Source organism: Saccopteryx bilineata, chromosome 3 (assembly GCF_036850765.1).
Source record: "Saccopteryx bilineata isolate mSacBil1 chromosome 3, mSacBil1_pri_phased_curated, whole genome shotgun sequence".
Taxonomy (NCBI): domain Eukaryota; kingdom Metazoa; phylum Chordata; class Mammalia; order Chiroptera; family Emballonuridae; genus Saccopteryx; species Saccopteryx bilineata.
The window spans coordinates 227,734,663-227,762,104 of record NC_089492.1 but is presented as its reverse complement, the minus strand read 5'-3'; the positions used below and the strand labels follow the sequence as shown (position 1 = coordinate 227,762,104).

At 41.0% G+C, this 27,442-nt stretch overlaps 1 pseudogene; it reads left to right on the top strand.

The window, feature by feature from the left end:
* Positions 1-8,842: 8,842 nt before the first annotated feature.
* LOC136330001 (dipeptidase 2-like) lies at positions 8,843-11,570 on the top strand (annotated as a pseudogene).
* Positions 11,571-27,442: the final 15,872 nt, after the last annotated feature.

Below are 27,442 nucleotides of genomic sequence, written 5' to 3'. Positions count from 1 at the left end.
AGGATCTTAGGAAAATTAGAAATGACCAGCAACCACACCAGTCTTACTGAATACATTTTCAGGGCAGGGTCTGGACATATACTCTTTTTAAAAGCTTCCTATAGCTAGCTACCAGTTTATAGGAAATACAAGGGACAGAGAAACATGTGAGATGACACCATGGGATGTGATCAGCAAATTCCGAAACAAAACTAAAGGACAAAGGATGTGAATTTTTTCACAAATAAATTGCAAAGAAGAATTTTTTGTCAAGATGGAAGAACATGTAAGTGCTGTGCTCCCCTTCCCTCAGTACTACATTAAAATTATGACTAAACTGCAGAACAACCCCTTTTGAGAACAGCCTATAGACCAGCTAAAGAGAAGTTTTATATAATTGAGGATATTCAGAAGAACCTACATGGACAGTAATGAGAGGGTTGGAGATGTGGAAGGGCAGGCTCCACACTCACAATGTGGTAATTAAAAGACACTCCTGGCCTGACCTGTGGTGGCGCAGTGGATAAAGCGTCGACCTGGAAATACTGAGGTCGCCGGTTCGAAACCCTGGGCTTGCCTGGTCAAGGCACATATGGGAGTTGATGCTTCTAGCTCCCCCTCACCTCTCTCTGTCTCTCCCTCTCCTCTCTAAAATGAATAAAGAAAAAAAAAAAGACACTCCTTACAGAGTGAAATAAATAAATCAGAAAAAAACAAGAACTGCATGATTCCATACATTGGTGGGACATAAAAACGAGACTAAGAGACATGGACAAGAGTGTGGTGGTTATGGAGGTGGGAGGGAAGGAGAGAGAGAGGAAAGGGGAGGGGGAGGGGCACGAAGAAAACTAGATAGAAGGTGACAGAGGACAATCTGACTTTGGGTGATGGGTATGCAATATAATTGAATGACAAGATAACCTGGACATGTTTTCTTTGAATATATGTACCCTGATTTATTGATGTTACCTAATTAAAATTAATAAAAATTAAAAAATAAAAATAAATACATAAATAAATAAAAGACACTCCTCAGGCCAGGGTCTCAGTGACAGGAAGAGAAATCCCCATAACTCTGGCTGTGAAATTGGCAGGGATTGTGGCTAAGTGAAAGAGAGGGCTGCTTGCTTGAGTCCCAGGTGTTTCTCTTAAGGGGCCAGTGCATGAATTTATTCAGTGACAGACTCACCTGCTCTGAGCTCCAGTGTTGGGGCAGCAGCTTGGAAAGCACCAGGGACATAAAGAAAGGAACTGATTGGTTTCAGAGTGATCACTGGAGGAGCGGCTTTCTCTCACACAGAAGTTCAGACACAAGCCACTGTTTTTTCATTCACCCTGCCTCCACCCACCTTGCATAACTATCAATAATTCCTTGAAATGAAAATGGTTTAAATGCTCCAATCAAAAGACTAGTTTCTGTCTATAGCCAAACGGATAAAGAAAAGTTGGTATGGTACATCCATACAATGGAGTATTACTCAACTATAAAAGGAATGAAATATTGTCATCTGAGACAACATGGATAGACCTAGAGGGTATTGTGTTGAGTTACATAGGTCAGAAAGAAAAAAAATACCATGTAATTTTATTATATGAATAATCTAAAACACAAACAAACAAACAAAACAGAAACCAACTCGCAGATACATAGAACTAATTGATGATTGCCAGCTGGGAAGAGTGTTTAGGAAATGGATTTAAAAAGGTGAAGGGATTAATTAAGAAAATGCCAGTTATAAAACTAGTCAAGAGGAGGTAAAGTACACCTTATGGAACATAGTCAATAATATTGTAGTAACAATGTATGGTGTCCTTTGGGTACTAGAGTTATAAAGCAGTGACTTCCTAAGATATATAAATGTTTAATAACAATATTGCATACCTGAAACTAGTATAATCTTGCATATCATTATATATAAACTATAATTTAAAAATAAAAACAATATTTTAAGAATTTCAAGAAAGAAAAAAGGAAGAGCAACTCATGGATTAAAAAATATAATAACCAAAAGCAGTGTGTGTGTGCGTGGGGGGGGGTCATCTTATCTACATTAAAACTCAAGTCACTTATTTAAAAATCAGGCAGTCAAGAAAGTTTGAACATGATAGGTAATTTATGATATTAAGAAAATATTGTTGACTTTTTGAGGTGCCATAGTAGTATGGTAGTAAAGTGATGAGTTTGCATTTATTTTTATTTTATGTGGATATATTGGACATATAATTTCCATGCATACAACAGAATGATTCAATATTTGTATATATTGCAAAATAATCACCCAAAGCCTAGTTAATATCTATCATCACACATAGTTACCACATTTTTTCTCTTATAATAACTTTTAAGATTTAGTTTCTTAGCAACTTTCAACTATACAATAGAGTATTACTAGCTATAGTGATCTTTTTGTTAAGTTTTTATTAATTTTAATTTATTGTGTTAACATGAATTCAAATGTCCCACTGAATATAACACCTTCATGTTCACTTCTGTGTCCTTATATATATCTCCTTTGTCCCCTCCCCTTAATTCCCTCCCCCCTTCCTTCTGGGATTTACTGTCCTGTTATTTATATCTCTGTGTTATGTATATAGAATTTCACTAATCCCTTCACCTTCTCTGATCCCATCCCCTCATCCCCCTTTCCTCTGACAGTTATCCCTATGCTCCCTGTGACCTTGCCTCTGTTTCTATTTTGTTCCTCAGTTCACTTTGTTCGTTAGATTCCACATTATAAGTGAGATCATATCATATTTGTCTTTCTCTGCCTGGCTTATTTCACTTAACATAATAATCTCCAGGTCCATTCTTGCAGTCACAAATGGTAAGATTTCCCTCTTTTTCATGACTGTGTAGTGTTCCATTGTGTATATGTACCACAGCTTTTTAATCCACTTGTCCCCTGATGGACACTTGGGGTGTTTCCAGATCTTGGCTATAATTATCTTGATGCACATTACATCCTCTTGATGTATTTATTTTATAATTGGAAACTGATACCTTTTAACCTCCTCACCTATTTTGCCCACCTACACCAATCAGTTCTCTGTATCTATGGGCTCATTTTTGGATTTTCATTTTAAGGTTTGAATATAAGTGATACCATGCAGTATTTGTCTTTCTCTGTCTAACTTCTAGATCTTAGCATAACATCCTCAAGATTTATCCATGTTGTCACAAATGGCAAGAATTCCTTCTTTTTATGGCTAAATAATGTTCCATTGTGCATGTATATAATTTTCTTTATCCATTCACCCACTGATGTGAAGATAGGTTGTTTCCATATTTTGGCTATTGTAAATAATGCTGCATTAAAGAGGTGGGTACATATATTTTTTCAAGTTAGTGTTTTGTTTTCTTTGGATACATGCCCAGAAATTAAATTTCTGGTAGCTCTAGTTTTAATTTTTTGAGGAACCTCCAAACTATTTTCATAGCAGCTGCACCAGTTTACATTCCCACCAACAGTTCACAAATATTCCCTATTTTTCATAACCTTGACATTTGTCATTTCTTGTATTTTTTTTATAATAGGTGTGAGATGAAATAAAAAATTCTAACAGATGTGAGGTGCTGTCTCATTATGGGGTGTTTTGCATTTTATAATGACTACTGATGTTGAGCACCTTTTTATTTTCCTGTTAAACATTTTATGTTTTTTTTTTTTTAGAAAATGTCTATTCAGATCCTCTGCCATGATCAAACTTCTAAAAAGAGCCCTTATTTTTTAAAAGGTGTAAACTTAAAAATGGATAAAATAAGTATCTGCTTTGCCTTAAAATATTCTGTAGAAGGGTGTGTATATGGACAATCAGTTGATAATTGTTGAAGCTGGGCAATGTGTACATAAGGATTCAATATATTCCTTTCTCTACCTTTTTATGATATTTGTTTGAAATATACCTAAAAGTAAAAAGAAACCCAAGTAAACACTTCTCAGGTGCAGCCTATGTTCAGCCAGATTTGGCTCCGGTGGTCAGTTTCACAGGTAAACTAGCCTGTGGGCAGCATGGAAGCCGGGCAGAGGAGGGCAGTCTTCCCGCACAACAACAGGAAGTACACTAGGCTCTGAGGCACGGTGTGCAGTGCTCAGCATGTTGTTACAGAAGACAAGTCTGACAGGCCTCAGAGATGAGCAAGTTAGGTTGAGCAAAGAGATAGCAAGTTTAAATTTGAGTCTAAATGAGAAATCACACATGCCTTGGAATAAATGTTTGATGAGAGCTGGCTACTGGCACCTACTGCTCTAACAGTCCACTCTTCTATGTGCTTATGCTAGCAAGTGTGATAGATAACTGAAAACTTGTCCAGCCCATTACTACACACCCCAGCAAAAGATCAGTACCAGCGAGTGATCAGTAAAAGCTATCTGGACAAATAGATGGATGGAAGGGACTCAAGGCTTCTCCTGGTGAGAGAAGCAGAAGCTGGAGGTCGAGAAGTCCAAGGAATCCCTGTCTGACTTGTCCAGGAGGAGGTTGTCACTGACTTCTCAGCAGCTGGTCTCCTCTCGCCTGTTCTCTTTATCAGCCAGATTCAAAGAAGGTTCTGTCCCAGGGCCAATGGACTACTCTCCCAACCACTGTTGGCTGCTGTGATGGCTTCTCTATGTCCCGTGAACCCTCACTGAAGACAGGCACGGTCCGGGCAACCTTGGGGAGCCTGGCCATGGTGAACAGAATGAGTAGGCGTGTGCAGAAGCAGACAGGGCAGACCTCACCAAGTGGCTTTCAGTCATGCTCCGAAGCTCTGTCCCCTCAGGACCCAAAGTAGCCCAGAGGAGGACAACAGAAGGTTAAATGCATTCCTCTCTCATGTACATTCAGTCCCACTGTCTCCATTAGCTGCCTCCACATTTAGGAATTCCCCTGCCCAACATCTTATATTTGAATTCAGGGAGGTCTCCAGACAGAAGAGTTCAGTTGTTAGGGAATGACATTTATCAGCTTGGGCAACTGCTTTGTTCCTAGAGTGGCCACAGAAGGAGAACAGAGTTAGGGGAGCAAAGCTTAAAAAATCTGAGGAAAAGAGAATTTTCAGATTCCAGCTCTTGGTTAAGAAAGTTAAGTTATGTGGCTGAGCCTCAATTTCCTCTTCTGGAGTTTAAGGCTGATCATAACCCTAATTTGTGCACTATTGTGAGGAAAGCACATGAAACCCAAGCACAGCTCTGAGCACACAGGGATATTGACTGCTCTAATGTGCCATCACTGTTGTCACATGCCTTTGCTCTGTGAAGGAAGGGAGGCAGACTCCTGAGTTCCAAGTTCTATTTCTTTTTAACCAATATCGGCTAAGTGCCCTCTGTGTACAAGTGTGATACATTACTGTGGAAAAAAAAAGTGATCTTGGCCTCAGTGAGTTCACTTGCCAACTTCAGCAGGGGTAACCACTTCAGACTGCTGTTAGGAGGAGAAAAAGGAGCAGAAGGAAGGAGAGGTCTCAGCAAAACCTAAACTGAGCGATACACAAGGCTCATCCAGGTCTTTGTGTTTAGAGAGGGTAAGTGCCAAAGAGGATTTGGATTTGGCAGATTTCTCATGATATGCCCCCCTCTCCAGGAAACTGAATGTCACAGTTCAGGAGTTGCTATCTGAATCCCTGAGACTTCCTGGGTCAACCCCCATACTTCAGGCCCCTCTAGCTCCCACCCCCAAGTCAATGGCACTACTTCAAGGACCTGGGACAGCTTGCATACTAACCTCAGAAAAGAGCCCTAAGTCACCAGAACATCTGATACCCAGAAGCAGGGCAGTCAGACATGGCAAACCTGGGGGACACCACTTGCAGCTGTGCTCTGGGGACCTTGTGTGCTGGGTCCTCTGTACTGCCTGAAATCAGGCAGAGCCTGGCTGCAAGAAGACCCGAGTCATCATTCATCTCCATCAAAAGCAGCCCTAGGAGGGCTGAGCGGAGATGCTGGCGAGAGTGCTAAAGAGAGATGGATTAGAGAGAAGGCTGAGTGGAAGTGAGATGCCTTATGGTTACTGCACTTCTAGCAAGATCAACAAGGGCTGCCTTTTGAGAAAGGAAATGTGCAAACTGCCACTTCAGGAAGGGGTAGCCTCAGCATTGTGATTAGATGATGGATGAACCAGGCTGTCTTCTGGCTGGGGAGATTGTTGTTTCTTGAGAATTTGGCTACGTTAGTCATTGTGGGAGGAAAACCAGAGCAATATCCAGAAAGAAGCTAGGGCATGCATCCACTGAGTGGGGATGACCATCACCTAGGCAGCACTAAATGTTGAGGACACCGCCACTTTCATCCTTCCCCTGCACTCTGAACATGTGAGGTAGCTTGTGAAACTCTCTCTCAATCTTTCTTACTTCCTGGCATTTTCTTACAATATGCTGGAGATCAGCAAGGGTGAGTTGGCTCCCTTACCAGAGCAAGTTAACAAGAGAAGACTTCTCTGCCACTGCCTCTTTTTGGGATGTTGATTTATGTAAATACTGCAGAGATGAGGAATTAGAAGAGAAGCTGCTTACTCAAATCCTTCTTTCTGGTGGCAAATTTTTCTGTGCTGGCCTTGCCTCAGCAACCCCACCAGCTGGAGGCTGTGAGGAGATAGCACATGCCAAGGCCACGTGGCAGTCAGCAGGATGGCTGGTGTGGCCAGAATTTAGAGGATGAGAGGGAGGAGGTTTGTGCTATTTGCTGAGAATGGAGAGGTCAGCTGGAAGAGACTGCCCAGAATTTGAGAACCAAATAAAGAAATCTGTTATATTCTAAGAGCAATGAGAAACCACAGAACTTTAAACAGGAAGATGACATCAGATTTTTTTTTTAAGGGATAGGTATGGCTGCTCTCTAGGGAATGGTCTGGAGGTGGGGAGGCCAGGAAGAGGTGAGAGATGAAGGTGGCCTGCCCTGGGGAAGAGTCACTTGGAACAGAGAGGAGACACTGGTGGGAGATGTTTAGAGCTGAACCAGCAGGATTTGCTGAGGCCCTAAAAGGAGAGGGGTGGGCAGGGGGAAGGAGGCAGCATGGATAACATTCCTGTCAGCTCTGCAGCCAGGCCCTGGGTTTCCTGACGCTTCTGCCCACTTTCAGCACCTGGATAACTTTTGACATAGCCTCTGCCCTCACATTGTCCCTCTATCCAAGCGTGTCCGCTGACACTGGCAGCTCGTAGAGGACAAGGCTTGAGTAGTGTGTGCCCGTTCCCCCTGTGTGGGGCTGGGCACAGAGATGGCGCCAGCGAGGTGAGGGGAAGGCAGGCAACCCTGTTAGCTAAAATCTGTTTGCCGTTTGGTTACACACGCTCACATGCTCCTGAGTATGTAATGGTCTGGGTTTGTCTGTTTCTGTGATCAGCTTTGTATGGTCAGCTCAAGACAATGGCCAGCAGTGCCAACCTACCTAAGGACAGAAGTTGAATGAGATAGAATATTTGCTGCTGGGCTAAACTACAAGATGGTTCTTACCTCCTCTGGCTCAACACAGCTTATCTCTGTTAGAGTAGAGTTCCTCTCAAGTCCTGGGATGTTAAATATTTAGTCCCTGAAAAAAAACTAAAAAACCTCAAAAATCTAAATTCACCCTTCTCATTCCTCTACCTGCAGCTGTGATTTATTTGTCTGGACTTCTTGCCCTTCTCTTTCCCATTCTGTATAACCCTCACATTCTGGTGGGGTTAGCACGAGTGAAACAGTCAAGGTTTTTATTCCTCAAATGCATATATTTGCCCAGAGAACAGCAGATCTAAGAGAGATCTCCCCCCTCATCTGCAGGAGTGGATGTGGGGCTGCAGCCAGCAATAGGGGCTGGGAGAGAGGAGGGGAGCCAGGCTGGGTTTAGGCATATAAGCCACAGAGGGTGGAGCCTAGGCACCCCTCCAGTCACAGGAGACGGAAAGTGGACCCACCTGCAGCACTCTGACTTCCCCTTCCTCCTGGCCAGCAGGCACTGGGCAACAGCAAGTGCACAGTCCCTTAAATTTACCCAAGCTAGGAACCCTTCTCCTCCTGGATAGCCCAGGACCTCTAACCTTTCTGAAATAGTTTTGCTCACTTGTGTTTAGAGAGGTTTCTAGGGTCTCCAGTTTCCAGACTTAGGCCACTGTCCTTGCACGGGCCACCTCTATCACCTGGGAACATTTAAAGAGGTGGAGAAACTCCAGGGGATGTAAAGGTTCAGAATAAAATATTGAGAGGCTAGCAATGAAGGGATTTGGGCACAGACCCAGAACATCTCAACCTCTGTCATAAAGAACATCCCCCATGCATATGTGTGAGGGTGTGTGTGTGTGGGGGGGGGGGGGGTTGCAAGAGATAGCTTGGGAGATGGAATAAGCTGGGAACCTGGCAGCCCAGAACACTGCAACCATAGAGACCCTGCATGTGACCCATGGGTGTCCAGGGCAGACAGCAGGCAGACGGGGACATGATGTGAATGGGAAAGGTCAGTGGGCCTATGGTCACTCTGGGAGAATCACTTCTGGCCCTCTCTTAAGAGCAAGGCTCGGACTATGGGGAGAAAAACCTAGATTAGCCTCACTGAGTAGAGGGTGTGAGGATAGGGACAGAATGGGGTAGCTTAAGATGAGATACCATGGATCTTACAAGGGTGCCCTTCCGGGTGGAAACAGGACGCAGTGCCCTTCCTTAGCAGCAGCGTTGTGGGGCGTCTCTGCCACCCTATCTCATGGTCCTGTGACTTCACGTGCTGCTGAGTCACCTAAGCCTACATTTGGGACCCCATCCTCATCTGTCCTCTGCCCCTTCCCTGCCCAAGTGCACGGACCTGCACAGCATGCAGCCAATAGTCTTCGAGTGTCCCTGTGTCCTCAGCCCTCTGCCTCTGCTGCTGCCTGTAACCTGCACCCAGAACACTCCAAGCACTACCCAGCATCCTGACAATGCTGGGACTCCCCAGGGCCCTGCCCACGCCGGCACCTCCAGAACCTGACCTCACCGGGAAATCCAGTACCCCGAATCTGTGCGAGCTTGCTCCAGCCCTGATGCTGGGCTTCCTGCTCATGGACAGCTGCATAGGTCTGGTGGGGGTGTGGGGCAGCCCATCTCTGGGCTGGGGAGGGTTACTGGTTGCTGAGGAATATAGGGGACTATGTGGCTCCAGAAACCACAATAAATCACATGGGGTCTCACTTACCATAGTAACACAAAAAGTGCCATGACGTGGATGCTGCGGCAGGGGCTGGTGAACTAGCTTGGTGGGCATCCAGGTGCCACAAGCAGTTCATTACATGTGACCCTGGGCTCACTGGATGCTATGTGGGCTGTGGAAACTATGCAATGAGGTGCTGCCCAAGCCAATCCCTGACCCTTCAGTTCTGGCCTGCCTGCGTCCCATGTCAGACCCAGGGACGGGAGGCCCTGGAGCAGTTTGACCTCATCCATCATATGATATGTATGCCTCTTATTCTGAGCTGGAGCTTGTAGCCTTGGTTAGAGGTAGGTAGGCTGGTGGGGTGGTGTTGGGGACTTGATTGAGCTACCCTGGTTCCTGAAAATGATCTCCTGCTTAACTGTCTGCCTCCAGCCCTAAACAGTACCTGAAGTTGGCTTGTCTCATTGGTGTGGAGGCCGCCCATTCATTGGACAGTACCCTATCTTTCTTGCGTACATTCTGTATGTTGGGTGTGCACTACCTGATGCTCACCCACACCTGCAACACATCCTGGTGAGCACAGTGCAGACCGTATGGGTCCACTGAGGAAAAGATCTGTCCAAGAACTCACCAGGACCCAGATCACACTTTGCCCCTGAGATCTGATACTGACCCTGGAGTATGGAGGAGAGTTGGGTTTACAGAGCAAGACTGATTTCCCAGAGGAGTCCTCCTACTGCCAGGCACAGCCCAGCTTGGGTTTCTGCTGTTCCTCTACAAGGTATGGGGATAGAAGGCTCAGTAAGGCCTCTAGCCTCTTTGAGGCCAAATTATAGCACCAGACTGCTGCCAGACCCTCCTGCAGGGCAGACAGCTCAGCTAAAGACATCCTGCTCTTCTGTAACATCAAAAAGCTAATCAGCTTCGGTTAGCTGAGAACTCTGGTTCCATACTCTGCTCCAAATGTATGTACACACTCCACTTATTCCCTACAAATAAATGCACATGCATGTGAACCCTTGATGCCTTCTCCCCAACCTCTCCTTGCAGAATGTGATGAAAAAAATGAACCACCTGCACATGATGGTAGATTTGTTCCATGTCTCAGATGCTGTGACACCATGGGCAACGAAAGTGTTGTAGACACCTGTGGTCTGCCTGGAGGGGGAGGGGTGTAAGAATGCACAGAGGAATGTTTCTGATGATATTCTGCCCTGGACTCCGAATCTAAAGCAAGAAGTTTGAACCAGGAGCTTTGAACCTGAGCCCCAGCTCCAACTGTACCCCTGCTCTGAAAGCCCCACATTAGGGCCGTCGTCAGATCCAGCTTAATCGGTATTGGCGGAAATTGTGATGGAGTCAGCCAGTAAGTACTTCTCTGTGGCTTGTCTGAGGTTAACTATGAAGCAGTGTGGCCTTCATATTCTTCATGTTCACCACAGCATGGTCTTTATGGCCTTTAAGCCTTGACCACAGCTTCAGGTCTGCTGGCTCACCCGACATCTCCCTTGCCCAGGGTCTGTTTCCTGGGATCTTCTGTCTTTTTGTGGCCCATCGAACCCCCTTTGGGTTATCAATTTGGCCAAGCCACCAGACAGAGCTCAACTGTCCAACATGTGTACCCACCCGCAGTGCCAGTGGACCCACTGCCTCTGAGAAGACTTAGCAAGGTCTGGTACCAGCTGACAATCTTCTCTGCTTGCAGTTGGGTCTGTGCACATAAGGTTTCAACCCAGCTCTTAAAAAGCTTTTCTTCTTTTTATAGAGTGAGGAAAATTTTGCATTCAGTGAAAAGCATGGATCTTAATAGTACAACTCAAATGAGTTTTAATGAATATTTGAGGAAGTTTTGGTTCTGAAAGATGAAGAGCAAGGATGAATCACTTACTGTCTCGCACTCTCTATTATCCATAGATGACCAGGGCTGTGGTTCAGTGGACCCTGGACACGACACAAAAGGCTGTGGTTCCGAGTCAAGACTAGAGAACAGGTCAGGAGCCCTAACACTGGTTGCCTGGTAGCCATAGTTTCCCTCAGGGGCAAGAATACGTGTCCACATACCCAGTACTGGTAGAAGAGTGGCTGAGCTGTGGCCGGAGTGAGGAAGGGAGCCCAGGTGTCTCTGGAGGAAACTTTTTGCGGGCTTTCAGACCATGGAGCAGGTATGCTGGGCTGGACAGAACAGTAGCTCAGGAATCTGAGCAGGTGCCTTGGGAGAGAGAAGCTGTGGTAAATGCTGACCATCCACTGCCGCCTCCAAGTACAAGAGGAAGACAAGAGGCAGAGGCCCTTAGGGGATGAGTTCTCAGGTGAGCAGCTGGGCAGCTCTTGCCCTTCCATCTTCCTGCATCTGCATTAGAGATGGTATCTGGCTCCATAACAGAAACTAACTGAAACTCCTATGCATTGAACACCCCAAGTTGTCACCTAAGAAGTCATTCTCAAAATCATCTCTCCACATAGCCCCAAGCTTTGTAATTATTGCTGCCTTCCCAGTTGTCATTCTGTGGCTCTGATAACCCAGTTAAGCCTGCCAGATGTCACTTTGGGAGCTGTGGACATGCCATAAATTTCCTCCCTCATGCAGACACAAGCATTTCTTGGAAATAAACATTTTAGACTAGAACCATGCATGAATGTCATTCTCTGTAGTGGGTCAGTGCTCAGTGTAGTGCAGGCTCCCAGTGTTGGTAGTTGGTGGGAGACCCTACAGTTCAGCTACCAGTTACTCATAGAAGACCTGTTCATAATGGCCTGAAGAAAGCCAGGTGATCAGGTTCAGCACTGGAAGGGGATAGTGGGTGGTCCTGGCTGTGTGAGGGTGGACCCTATACCTGGTTCCCTCAGAACAACTCACCAAAATCCCCATCCTGACCCACTGACCACTATCTGGGGATCTTTCAAGGAATTCTAGTTAAGATTCCCAAGTAGGGGACCTGCCTGGATCAAAAATGATCTTTGTTTCTATTTGGACAGAGCCCAGAATGTTATGCCACATAACATGCCTTGAGCCTCCAATGGCTGGAATTCCCTTGCTGGACCCCCAGGGACTTCCTCTCTGAGAGGCACAGGCTACTTAAAGACAATCACCTTATCTTACCCCTAGGCCACTAATAGTAACAGCAACTGCACTAATAATAACCAAAATTAAGAGTTAATACATTAAGAATTATCATTACAGTTAATAATAATAAACATAATAACTAATGACTAATAAAATAATAATTAATACCAATAGTCTATGCATATCCCATGATTGAACAATGTCACCCCAGGTATCTGTCCAAGAAGAATGCATACATCCATTTCCCCAAAAGCAGATGAAATAATATTTATAGCAATACTGTTTACAGTTACACCAACTGTGCATTTTCAAAGTCAAACTTCAAGAAGCCAAAGACAAAAGATTATCTCAAAATCAGTCATATTTTAAAAATCCCATTAACCTGATGAATGAGAGACACTACCATTGTTGAATTCTATACAGTGAAAATGATCTTCAGAATTAAAGGAAAATAAATATATTTTCAGTCCTGAAAACAGAATAGTCTTTTCTTTAATTCTACTCTATTTCTACCTTATTATACAGAACTAAATAGAACTAGTTGACAGTTGCACTCTTTGATCTAGAAATCTTTTTGCAAAAGTATCAAATTAATTAGGTATGTTTTTATCTATTGTGATGATTAATTTTATATGTCTACTTGGATAGATTATGGTACTCAGTTGTTTGGTCAAACAACAGTCCCGATGTTGCTGTGAAGGAGTTATTTAGATGCGATTAAAATTTAAAGCTGTTGACTTTGAGTAAAGCAGATAGCCTCCCATAATGTAGATGATCCTCATTTAATCAACTGTAGGCGTTAAGAGCAAGGACTGAGGAATCCTGAAGAAACAAATTTGCCTCAAGGTTACAACATAGAACCTTGCTTGAGATTCCAGCCTGCTGGGCTGGGCTGCAGATTTTGGATACGAACTTTAACACAATATCAACTTTTACCTGAATTCCAGCCTGCTGGTCCACCCTAAAACTCAAAGACTTGTCATCCCCCTTAGTCAAAATTATATGAGCCAATTCCTTATAATCAATCTTTCCCTCATATATCCTAAGGTGAAAGATAAGTGGCTGAATCTGACCCTCCTGCAACCAAAAGAGAGTTACAGTGTCTAGTGAGCTTCTTTGGATTATGGAAGCAACATAGTCTTTTTGGATGTGCTAATCTGGCCCATTCACCAAATGACCTAAAACCTCATTGTTATGAGTGAGGCCCAGTACAAAAGAGGATTCTACAACAGGTATAGGTTGCTGTGTGAGCTGCTCTACAATGTGTATAAGATCTAGCAGATATTATGGCTCTTAAGTATTTGAGGCAGATAAAGATTCTTTCTGGACACACTTGCAGGCCTCAGAGTTGATTTGCATGTAGATCCTTATAATTTGGGCCAAAGCCCTGCCATCCTGAATGCATAACTACTCTCCTTTTGAGAAACAGCTTTTCGCTTGATGTTAGTTCTTAGAAGAGACTGAATGTTTAACTGTGGGCCACTAAGTTACCATGCAACTTGAGCGTCCATCATTAACTAAATGTTTTCTCGCCCACAAACACATAATTTGGGTATGCATAGCAGCACTCTATCCTCAGATGGAAGTGGTATGTGTGTAACTGGATCTGAACAGGCCCTGATTCCATAAATAAATTAAGTGAAAAAGTGGCCCCAATGTACCTGGTCTTGACTCCTGTTTCATTACCTTCTCTCTCATAAGTTGCTCCTATATTAATTTTCTATTTTGATGATTTTATCTATAACATACAAAGTATTGGATAATAATAGAGATAGCAAGTATCTTTTACTTATTTTTATAGATGAATTTTAGTATTTCACTATTTATTATGGTATCTATTTTTGTTCATGGTAGCCATTTTTAACAATGGCTGCATCTCCCATAGTCAGAATTCATGGGTCCAAGGGTCAGCATATAAATGACAGTAGCACTACTTATTTTTACTACTAGGATTCATTAGCAAAGTTTTTTACTCCCTGTTTTTGTAACCTTATGCTCTGCTTGTCTAGAGGTGTTAGTCCAAAGAGCAGAATACTTCCATCAGGAAACACAACAATGATTCCATTGATCTGGAAGTGAAGGCATGCTACTCAATCACTTTGAGAAAATCATTCCTCTTAACAGGCAAAGAAAGGAGTTAGTGGGATGATAGTTCTTACTTTCAGGGTAAATTGGACTACAAGTTCACAATAAAAGGGAATAAGAGATAAATAGAGACATGTGTAAAATACACAATACCTTTTAGAATGTCTCTTAGGCCTGCCATGCCCCATGATTAAAGTTAATGAAGGCCTTCAATAACCCAATCTAGGCAGAAATGATGATTTCGTTACCTTACTATAGATGAATACCATGACCAAAGAGAATATTGAATGGGTAATAGAAAAACAGTAATTATAAATAACAGGTACAACCACATGACCAATTACAGAAAATAGGTCTATAATTATTATGAGCATTTCAACTATATTTTATTATAGACAGACAGACAGATAGATAGATAAATAGAGAGATAGATCAAATATACTTTTTTATTCTCTTTTCTCCTCACCATGCATAACATATGACATACAAATTTACAGCATAATTTAAGTATCAATTACCTTTATCAAAGTATGTTATAGGATATAAAGTGGAAGAGTGAGCATAATCCAAAGGCTTTGCATCCTCTTCTGGGAAATAAGTGTGCTTTTGTTGTAGCCCAGATACTTATCATGCTATGCAGACCTTGTTATTATCTTCATTTGGAGACTAAATATGGTTTAAATAAATGTGTTTCATTCTCAAGTATGCAAGATGTGGATTGTGACAGGTATATTGCCTAGCTATTTGGTTAAACATTCTAGATGTTTCTATGAAGGTATTTTTTTAGACGTGATTAACAATTAAACCAGTAGACATTGAGTAAAGCAGATTATTTTTCATAACGCAGGTGGGCCTCATCCAATCACGTAAGGTCTTAAGAGCAAAAGGTAGAGTTTCCCAAAGAAATAAATCTGCTTCAACATTGCAACATGAAAATCCAGTCTGAGATTACTGCCTGTTGGATTTCCCCATAGATATAAGGGTCAAGATTGATGAAACATCACTTATCTGAATCCTCAGCCTGCTGGCTTGTCTATAAATTTCAGGTTTTCCAGTTCCACATGATTTTAGTAGCTGAAGACAAGTATTACTTTATTACATCATTGTTCTGTTAGGTGACTGAGAGATGTCAGGTGGGTCATTTGTCTGTTCTGCATAATGTCAACTAGGGTCTTTCACATTGTTACATATCATTTTAAGAAGAAAGTGGCCAATTATTGTGTTCAGTTTGGGCCTTATGAGTTTGACGTAATTATATGATATCACAGTTGAATCAATGTACAAGTGATATTTAAGCCATAAATACACAATACTTTTGCTGACATGTTTACTATCACTTCCCAGAACAGGAACTGTGAGAAATCGCACCGAGGCAGTTGTTTGCAGCACCAAAGCAATGGAACACCTAGTTAAAAAAGTCTATGGAAGCTTGTGTTGCTGCTTGTCACTGCTGGAGAAAGAGTGATGGCTTCTTATTCCCTTTTGTCTTTCAAATCTTGTGTACAGGGCTCTCATTGGAAACTTGACAATCACATTGCAGTGTGTGGAAGTGAAGCATTCTGGCAAACACAGCAATTTTTCCGAAGCTGTGATAATGGAGAGACATAGAAGAGAATGATGATAAATTTTGTTTTGAGCTCAGATAACCCCTTTGGCTACATTAAAAGTACCTGTTTTCTCAAGGTTTTATTTTACACTGAGGCTATGAACTCATATTTTTATTCTGTTTTCTTAACAATTGTTCTCTTTTCATAGTTATGTCTATACCTAGCTAAAGAGGGAAGGGGTGAAAATGGAACTGAGGCTGATAGCAATCCTAACTTGAGCAGTCTTGACATGAAGTTGGAACATTAGCAAAATATAAGACAAGATCTGAGAAGAGGATTTGGAAGTTTAATTCTACTCTATAGATGCCAACCACTATAAGGGTGGGGAGTGAGGTAGTGTACAATTTAATGATTTATTTTGTGATTCAAACAATGATGAATGCTCAATGTATTTTTTTTTAAGTGAGAGGTGGAAGGCAGGGAGGCAGAGACAGAATCCCTCATGTGCCCCAACCAGGGCAATAGTCTGCTCATCTGGGGCTATTGCTCCATTGCTCAGCCACTGAGCTATTTCAGCGCCTGAGGCTGGGCCATGGAGCCATCTTCAGCACTCAGGGCCAAATTGCTCGAACCATTTGAGCCATGGTTGTGGGAAGGGAGGGGTGAGAGAGAAAGAAAAGGGAGAGAGGAGGGGTAGAGAAGTAGATGGTTGCCTATCCAGTGTACCCTGACCAGAAATCAAACCCAAGACTTCCAAATCCCAGGCTAATGCTCTAACACTGAGCCAACTAGCCAGGGCCTGCTCAATGTATTTCAGTCTGTTAGTACATAGAGTATTGATGAAGGACAAATGGTCATTTTTCCACACCTGTTTGACATCCTTCTCATATTCCTCAAGCCAACACAGACATCACAGAGCTACTCAAACTGTTCTTTATCTTAAAACAGGGCTGTATACATACTTCACAAATGTGTGAAATAGTACATTCACACATTTACTGTTTATCTATTAATATATATCTTTCTTTCTTTAGACAAGATTTCATTGTGGTTAGAGATCTTAATTTTTTCTCTCTCTCTCTCTCTCTTTTTTTACAGAGACAGAGTGAGAGTCAGAGAGAGGGATAGATAGGGACAGATAGACTGGAACAGAGATGAGAAGCATCAATCATCAGTTTTTTCTTGCGACACCTTAGTTGTTCATTGATTGCTTTCTCATATGTGCCTTGACCATGGGCCTTCAGCCGACTGAGTAACTCCTTGCTCGAGCCAGCGACCTTGGGTCCAAGCTGGTGAGCTTTTGCTTAACCCAGATGAGCCCGCACGACGTGAGCTGGTGACCTCAGGGTCTCGAACCTGGGTCTTCCGCATCTCAGTCCGATGCTCTATTCACTGAGCCACCACCCAGTCAGGCGAGATCTTAATTTTTTAAAACATTTTGGTGAACTCAACTTAGAATAGCAGGATCTAAAATGTAAAATAGTTACCCCATGGCAGAAAACCAACATCAACAATTGGACTAATCTGCTTAGGGTGAGAAGAAAGGGGAGATAGAAAGAGAAGATAAAGGTATTCAGAGTGTGTGTGTGTGTGTGTGTGTGTGTGTGTGTGTGTAGAACAGGGAAGCAACACTTTAAAGTCTGCACAAATTATGAGAGCTCATTGCTGAAAAGGCATTGCTCTTTTATGGAAAATCAGATTAAATTCAAGATTAAAGAATATTTTCTAGAGATGACGTCAGAGTAATGGCGGGGTAGGAAGCAATACCGATAAATCTCCCCCAAAACTCAACAAGATCTTCAACCAGAAACAGAAAAACCTATACTTGGAGCTTCCAGATGCTTCGCAATACACCCAAAGCTATGATTGAGTGAAAAATTGGCTAAATATATAACCAAACCCCGAAGGAAATAAGGAGTAAGAAATGCTCCGCCTTCCTCACTAACCTAAACAGGGCGGCTTTCTCTGGTAACTGAATATAGAAACTGAGGCGGGCAAAGGGGGTGAATAGATCCAGGCCGCCGCGGCACAAACGGCCGAACCAGGCTGTGGCACGGAGATCCAAGCCGAGGAAAATCTGATCCTGTGGCAACCTGGGCAATACAAGCTAACACTCGCGCCAAACCCAAACAAAGAAAGACAAGCGGAGCGGCCATTTTACCCGGTCTCCTGGTCGGTGCGCAGTTAGTGGGCGAGAATTTCTTCCTAGGCCCCGAGAGTGGGTGCCCATGTTGCCCCACGGAGAGGCAGGGTCAGAGGCCTTTCTGTGAGCCGAGGGCAAAGTCTCTGGGCAGCCCCAGCGCCCTGGGAAAGCCACACACGGAAGGGAGTGAAAACTAATTCCAACGGTGGAGATTTTCCGTGCGGGCGGAGGTTTCACTCAGAGGGAAACGCGGCCGGCCTCATATCCTGGTTTGCGCGCGCAGATAAGGAGTGAGCAATTCCTCCGAGTGCCTCGGCAGTGCACGCCCGTGTTATCGCACAGAGGGGCAGAGTCAGGGGCCTTTGTGTGGGCCAAAGCGGAATCTTGAGCCACCCAGCGCCTTGCAAAAGCCGTGCATGGGGACGGAGCGAGACTCAATTCCAACGCTGCAACTTTTACCTGCGGTTGGGGGTTTCACTCAGAGCGTGAGACTGCTGGCTGGATAGCCTGGTCGCAGACAGTGAGTGAGAGTTTCCTCCAAGCGCCCCGAAAGTGGGCGCACGCTTGTGTTACCGGACAGAGTGGCAGAGCCAGAGGTCTTTGAGTGGGCAGAAAGCCCGCCTGATTATGCTAGCAGCTCTGACTGACTGAGCCTTACCCAGAGCCCTGTGCTGAGTGGAAATAAAGTGGGGAGTTGCCAGCTCTTTGAGCCTCTTACTATCCAGGCAGAGGCAGCAGCAACCCCATAGCTGGATTATCAGGCTACTAATTGAGGAAGGAAAGACTAGGAGAAAGGCTCCAGGAACACAGACTCTCTCACTGTCGGAGCCTATAAATGCTAATGAGCTCCGAATGCCAATGAAACTAAAGCACAATACATGACATTGCCATAGAGACTTATCAACTGCAAACCTCTACCTGAGCGTGCCAAAGGGGCAGAACCCGGGGTACAGAGTCACCGACCAGGAAGAGGGAGAGAAAAGAAAAAGCAAGAAGATAACCTCTCAAAATCAAGAATAAACTGCAGACTTTATAACCTATCCCATTTTATTATATTTGTTCGTTTGTTTCTCTTATCTTCATTCTTGATACTTTTTTTTCCTCCTCCAATTTGGCCGATTAACTCTCTACCGGTCTTACTCTCTCCTCTCCTTGAACTACACTACCCATAAGTGTTACATCTCCCATTATCTTTTCTCTTCTCTTCCTTTCTCTCTATGAGGGTTGCACTCCAAAACCCTTAACTCTCTCTCTCTCTCTCTCCTTTGTTTTTTCTTCTTTTAGTGGTTCCCTCTTTTTTTCTCTCTCTCTCTTTCTTTTCTCCCTCTATATTAGTTTCTTCCTTTCTCCTTTACATCTCCTCTCATTCAAACCTCAATAACAAACAAATTATCTTATCTGGGACTCAAACCTATGTTTGTGGCATTTTGGGGGGTTTTTACTTCACCTTTTTAACTCACTATCAGTGCTCCCATCCCTGGCTCTCCATATTATCTAGTCCTTGTTCCACTAAATACAATAGTAATTTTTTAATTTGTCCCCCCATTTTTCCGTTTTTCTCTTATTTCTCTCATCATAACTCTTAGACAACCAACACCTAAAAGCAAATCATTTATTCTTGACCCAAATTTTTTCCTTATTTGCTTTTTGTGGGTCCATACGCTCTTTTTTTTTCTTTTTTCTTTTTCTTTTTATTTTTTTTCTCTTTTTTGCCCCTTTATTACTTTTCCACAATTCAGGCCCTCCATCACAGGCATTGTTTGTTATAACTCACAGTCCACCACAAGATTTTCTCAAAAAAGAGGGGAGAGGAGAGGAGAGGAAAAAAGGAGGGGGGGAATAATTTCCTTTTTTTTTAATTTTTATTTTATTTTATTTTTCTTTATTTCATTATTAATTTTTTTTAAAAAAACAACTCTTTTCGATTTTTTATTTTTTTATTTTTTTTAACTTTTTATTCTTTATTAAATCTCATTAATACTATCAACAAAACCACCCTCAGATGCCATTAAGGAAGAGAAAATCGAATATCATGGATACAAAAGAAAGAGAGGTAACACAGCTAGATGAGGAAAAATCTATGGAGAAAAAATTTAATATATTGGAAAGCTTGGAGCTAAATGACAGAGAATTCAAGATAGAAATACTAAAAATCCTCCGAGATATACAAGAAAACACAGAAAGGCAATTTAGGGAGCTCAGAAAACAACTCCATGAACACAAAGATTATATGTCCAAGGAAATTGAAACTATAAAAACAAATCAAACAGAGATGAAAAACTCAATTCACGAGCTGAAAAACGAAGTAACAAGCTTAGCTAATACAACAGGTCGGATAGAAGAGAGGATTAGTGAAATAGAAGACAAGCAACTTGAGGTACAACAGAGAGAAGAAGAAAGAGACTCAAAAATTAAAAAAAATTAGATAGCCCTACAAGAATTATCTGACTCCATCAAAAAGAATAACATAAGAATAATAGGTATATCAGAGGGAGAAGAGAGAGAAAATGGAATGGAGAACATACTCAAACAAATAATAGATGAGAACTTCCCAAGCCTGTGGAAAGAACTAAAGCCTCAAGTTCAAGAAACAAACAGAACTCCAAGTTTTCTTAACCCCAACAAACCTACTCCAAGGCATATCATAATGAAATTGACACAAACCAACAGCAAAGAAAAAATTCTCAAGGCAGCCAGGGAAAAGAAGAATACAACATATAAAGGAAGGCCCATTAGATTATCATCAGATTTCTCAGCAGAAACTCTACAAGCTAGAAGAGAGTGGACCCCAATATTTAAAGTCCTGAAAGAGAGGAACTTTCAGCCGTGAATACTATACCCATCAAAGCTATCCTTCAAATATGAAGGAGAAATAAAAACATTCACAGATACAGAAAAGATGAGGGAATTTATCATCAGAAAACCCCCACTCCAGGAATTACTAAAGGGGGTTCTCCAATCAGATACAAAGAACAAAAAAAAAACAGAGCCACAAGTAAAAGCTCCAAGAAGAACACAATAAAACCAAATATAAACTGTGACAACAACAAAAAGAAAGAGGGGGAGAAGATGGAGATTAACAGTAGCAAAGGACGATGGAGTGCAAAAGTACTCACAAAATAGTTCACTACAATGAACAGGGTAGGGACCCTTTTCATTACTCAAAGGTAACCACCATTGAAAAAACCACCACAGAAGCACATGAGATAAAAAAGATAGCAACAGAGGAAAGATGTATGGAATACAACCAAATAAAAACAAAAGATAGAAAAACAAAAGAGAAGGATCAAACAAGACACAAAACTAACAGAAAGCAAGATATAAAATGGCAATAGGGAACTCACAAGTATCAATAATTACCCTAAATGTAAACGGATTAAACTCACCAATAAAAAGGCACAGAGTAGCAGAATGGATTAAAAAAGAAAATCCAACTGTATGCTGCCTACAGGAAACTCTTCTAAGTAACAAGGATAAAAACAAATTCAAAGTGAAAGGCTGGAAAACAATACTCCAAGCAAATAACATCCAAAAAAAGCAGGTGTAGCAATACTCATATCGGATAATGCTGACTACAAGACAGGAAAAGTACTCAGAGACAAAAATGGCCATTTCATAATGGCTAAGGGGACACTGAATCAAGAAGACATAACAATTCTTAATATATTTGCACCAAACCAAGGAGCACCAAAATATATAAGACAGCTACTTATTGATCTTAAAACAAAAACTGACAAAAATACAATCATACTTGGAGACCTCAATACACCGCTGACGGCTCTAGATCGGTCATCCAAACAGAGAATCAACAAAGACATAGTGGCCTTAAACAAAACACTAGAGCACCTGGATATGATAGACATCTACAGGACATTTCATCCCAAAGTGACTGAGTATACATTTTTCTCCAGTGTACATGGATCATTCTCAAGAATTGACCATATGTTGGGCCAAAAAAACAACATCAGCAAATTCAGAAAAATTGAAGTTGTACGAAGCATATTTTCTGATCATAAAGTCTTGAAACTAGAATTCAACTGCAAAAAAGAGGAAAAAAATCCCACAAAAATGTGGAAACTAAACAACATACTTTTAAAAAATGAGTGGGTCAAAGAAGAAATAAGTGCAGAGATCAAAAGATATATACAGACTAATGAAAATGACAATACGACATATCAGAATCTATGGGATGCAGCAAAAGCAGTGATAAGAGGGAAGTTCATATCGTTTCAGGCATATATGAACAAACAAGAGAGAGCCCAAGTGAACCACTTAACTTCCATCCTTAAGGAACTAGAAAAAGAAGAACAAAGACAACCCAAAACCAGCCGAAGAAAGGAGATAATAAAAATCAGAGCAGAAATAAATGAATTAGAGAACAGAAAAACTATAGAAAAAATTAATAGAACAAGGAGCTGGTTCTTTGAAAAGATCAACAAAATTGACAAACCGTTGGCAAGATTTACCAAGGAAAAAAGAGAAAGAACTCATATAAACAAAATCCAAAATGAAAGAGGAGAAATCACCACGGACACCGTAGATATACAAAGAATTATTGTAGAATACTATGAAAAACTTTATGCCACTAAATTCAACAACCTAGAAGAAATGGATAAATTCCTAGAAAAATACAACCTTCCTAGACTCAGTCAAGAAGAAGCAGAAAGCCTAAACAGACCTATCAGTAGAGAAGAAATAGAAAAAACCATTAAAAACCTCCCCAAAAATAAAAGTCCAGGCCCTGACAGCTATACCAGCGAATTTTATCAAACATTCAAAGAAGACTTGGTTTCTATTCTACTCAAAGTCTTCCAAAAAATTGAAGAAGAAGCAATACTTCCAAACACATTTTATGAGGCCAACATAACCCTCATCCCAAAACCAGGCAAGGATGGCACAAAAAAAGAAAACTACAGACCAATATCTCTAATGAATACAGATGCTAAAATACTAAACAAAATACTAGCAAATCGAATACAACAACATATTAAAAAAATAATACATTATGATCAAGTGGGATTCATCCCAGAATCTCAAGGATGGTTCAACATACGTAAAACGGTTAATGTAATACACCATATCAACAAAACAAAGAACAAAAACCACATGATTTTATCAATAGATGCAGAAAAGGCTTTTGATAAAATACAACACAATTTTATGTTTAAGACTCTCAACAAAATGGGTATAGAAAGAAAATATCTCAACATGATAAAGGCCATATATGATAAACCATCAGCTAAAATCATATTAAATGGCACTAAACTGAAGGCTTTCCCCCTTAAATCAGGAACAAGACAGGGTTGTCCACTCTCTCCACTCTTATTTAATGTGGTACTAGAGGTTCTAGCCAGAGCAATCAGACAAGACAAAGAAATAAAAGGCATCCATATCGGAAAAGAAGAAGTAAAGGTATCACTTTTTGCAGATGATATGATCCTATACATCGAAAACCCCAAAGAATCCACAAAAAGACTACTAGAAACAATAAGCCAATACATTAAGGTCACTGGATCCAAAATTAACATACAGAAGTCAATAGCCTTTCTATATGCCAACAATGAAACAACTAAGAAGGAACTCAAAAGAATAATCTCCTTCACGATTGCAACAAAAAAAATAAAATACTTAGGAATAAACATAACAAAGAATGTAAAGGACTTATATAATGAAAACTATAAACCATTGTTAAGGGAAATTGAAAAAGATATAATGAGATGGAAGAATATACCTTGTTCTTGGCTAGGAAGAATAAATATAATCAAGATGGCTATATTACCCAAAGCAATATACAAATTTAATGCAATTCCCATCAAACTTCCAATGACATTTTTTAAAGAAATAGAGCAAAAAATCTTCAGATTTATATGGAACTATAAAAAACCCCGAATAGCCAAAGCAATCCTAAAGAAAAAGAATGAAGCTGGGGGCATTACAATACCTGACTTCAAACTCTATTATACGGCCACGACAATCAAAACAGCATGGTATTGGCAGAAAAATAGACACTCAGACCAATGGAACAGAATAGAAAGTCCAGAAATAAAACCACATATATATAGTCAAATAATTTTTGATAAAGGGGCCAACAACACACAATGGAGAAAAGAAAACCTTTTCAATAAATGGTGCTGGGAAAACTGGAAAGCCACATGCAAAAGAATGAAACTGGACTACAGTCTCTCCCCCTGTACAAAAATTAACTCAAAATGGATCAAAGATCTAAATATAAGACCTGAAACAATTAAGTACATAGAAGAAGACATAGGTACTAAACTCATGGACCTGGGTTTTAAAGAGCATTTTATGAATTTGACTCCAATGGCAAGAGAAGTGAAGGCAAAAATTAATGAATGGGACTACATCAGACTAAGAAGTTTTTGCTCAGCAAGAGAAACTGATAACAAAATCAACAGAAAGCCAACTAAATGGGAAATGATTTTTTCAAACAACAGCTCAGATAAGGGCCTAATATCCAAAATATACAAAGGACTCATAAAACTCAACAACAAACAAACAAACAATCCAATAAAAAAATGGGAAGAGGATATGAATAGACACTTCTCCCAGGAAGAAATACAAATGGCCAACAGATATATGAAAAGATGCTCATCTTCTTTAGCTATTAGAGAAATGCAAATCAAAACGGCAATGAGATACCACTTCACACCTGTTCGATTAGCTGTTATTAGCAAGTCAGGTAATAGCAAATGTTGGAGAGGCTGTGGAGAAAAAGGAACCCTCATACACTGTTGGTGGGAATGTAAAGTAGTACAACCATTATGGAAGAAAGTATGGTGGTTCCTCAAAAAACTGAAAATAGAACTACCTTATGACCCAGCAATCCCTCTACTGGGTATATATCCCAAAAACTCAGAAACATTGATACGTAAAGACACATGCAGCCCCATGTTTATTGCAGCATTGTTCACAGTGGCCAGGACATGGAAACAACCAAAAAGCCCATCAATAGATGACTGGATAAAGAAGATGTGGCACATATACACTATGGAATACTACTCAGCCATAAGAAATGATGACTTCGGAACATTTACAGCAAAATGGTGGGATCTTGATAACATGATAAGAAGCGAAATAAGTAAATCAGAAAAAAACAGGAACTGTATTATTCCATACGTAGGTGGGACATAAAAGTGAAACTAAGAGACATTGAAAAGAGTGTGGTGATTATGGGGGGGAGGGGGGAATGGGAGAGGGAAAGGGGGAGGGGGAGGGGCACAGAGAGAACAAGATAGAGGGTGACGGAGGACAATCTGACTTTGGGTGGTGGGTATGCAACATAATTGAACGACAAGATAACCTGGACTTGTTATCTTTGAATATATGTATCCTGATTTATTGATGTCACCCCATTAAAAAAATAAAATTATAAAAAAAAAAAAAGAAATTAAATGTAATGGGGTAATATTGATCAATAAAAGTACATAAGTTTCAGGTATGCAAAAAAAAAAAAAGAATATTTTCTAATTTAAGAAATGCACAAATACTTCCTCTGCTGGCTATAATGGGCACTCCTTCACATTATACACTCCATAATCTTTCACAATACACACTCAGTTGCCCCTATTGATTATATCCTTTCATGTTTTGTTAAATATTAAGCCCCATACTTTTATGATCCACATGAATGACCTGCCTTTTATTCATGCCTCTAGTCTAGGTGCCCTGAAGAAAATGGAAATTCCGCCTGCCCTGTCAGTGGTGCAGTAGATAGAGCATCTAACTGGGATCCTGAGAACTCAGGTTCAAAACCCCAAGGTCCCCAACTTGAGAGTGGGATCATAGACATAACCCCATGGTCATAGGCTTGAGCTCAAAGGTAACTGGCTTGAAGCCCAAGATTTTTGGCTTGAGCCCAAGTTTACTGGCTTGAGCAAGCGGTTACTGGCTTGAGTAAGTGGTCACTGGCTTGAGCAAGCAGTCACTGGCTCAGCTGGAGCACCCTGGTCAAGGCACATATGAGGAAGCAATCAATGAGCAACCAAGGTGCTGCAACTACCAGTTGATGCTTCTCATCTCTTTTCTTTCCTGTCTGTCTGTCCCTGGCTGTCCTTTTCAATCTCTCTCTCCAAAACAAACAAACAAATAAACAAACAAAAACAAAAAAGAGAAAACAGAAATTCTAATGGATGCTCCAATCATTTTTTTCTTTTTTCTTTCTTTTTTTTTTTTTTTTAGTAGAGAGAGAGAAAGGAAAAGAGAGCTGTGAGAAGCATCAACTGGTAGTTTCGATACTTTAATTGTTCATTGATTGCTTTCTCATATGTGCCTTCACGAGGATTGGGGGGAGCTCTAGCTGAGCCAGTGACCCCTTGCTCAAGCCTGTGACCTTAGACTCAAGCCATCAACCTTTGGCTTTAAACCAGTGACCCTAGACTTCAAGCCATTGACCATGGTGTCATGTCTATGATTCCATGCTCAAGGTGGTGACCCTGTGCTCAAGCTGGTGTGTCTGCACTAAAGCTAAGTGAGTCCACGTTCAAGTTGGTGACCTTGAGGGTTTCAAACCTGGGTCTGCAGTGTCCCAGGTTGATGCTCTATCCACTGCACCACCACTTAATCACCTCTCCTGTCCCAGAAGTACACGTCAGAACATCTCAACAGAGAAAGATTAAGACTCCGATTTTGAAAGCACTGAATTGGATATATGCAAATTATAGGTAAGGCAATCTAGATTGAAGATTTTGAAAAAGGCATTTTACAAGAGAAAAAGTATTTTTTTTCCCCAAGAGTTACAGAAAACAATTAACAATTAGAAAATGAACACATGTGAATTTAGTTTTGAAAAATATATCTTGTTAAAAACACTCTCTTTGAAAGGCTTGCAGAAGAGTATATAAGGGTAGGTTTTATCAGAAGCAATCAGGATAAGAATATGATATTTAACATAATTAAATCCATTTCAAATAAATTTAAATATTCCAGAAAATTTCTCTTCTTATACTTCAGGTGACCTTTACAACTGGCAAAACAAAGAATCAGTCTGTAAGACATTTTGATTCAGTAATGTGAGAGCCCTGATTTGTAAAGAAAGTATAATAAATGTACTTTCTGATGACATTAATGTACATTTACATATTTATGCTAATATTTGCTCTTTCTAATCACATGAAAGTTACACAGAACTGACTGTTCTTTTAAGAACTTAAATTTTTTTTTCTTGAATTTTTTGGGGTGACATTGGTTAATGAAATTATATAGGTTTGTTATACAATTTTATAATACATCATCTATATATTGTACTGTGTGTTCACCACCCCAAGTCAAGTTTCTTTTTATTACCATTAATCCCCTCTTTAACTTCTTCTACAACCCCAATTCCCCCTTTTCATCTTGTAATCACCATACTGTTACCTGTGTCTGTGAATTATTTTTCAACTTAATCCCTTCACTTTTTTCACCCAGTCCCCAACCCCCAATCCCCATCCCTTCTGATGATTGTCAGTCAGTTCTTAGTATCTATGAATCTGTTTCTATTTTGTTTGTTAGTTTATTTTGTTCATTAGATTTCATGTATAAGTGAAATAA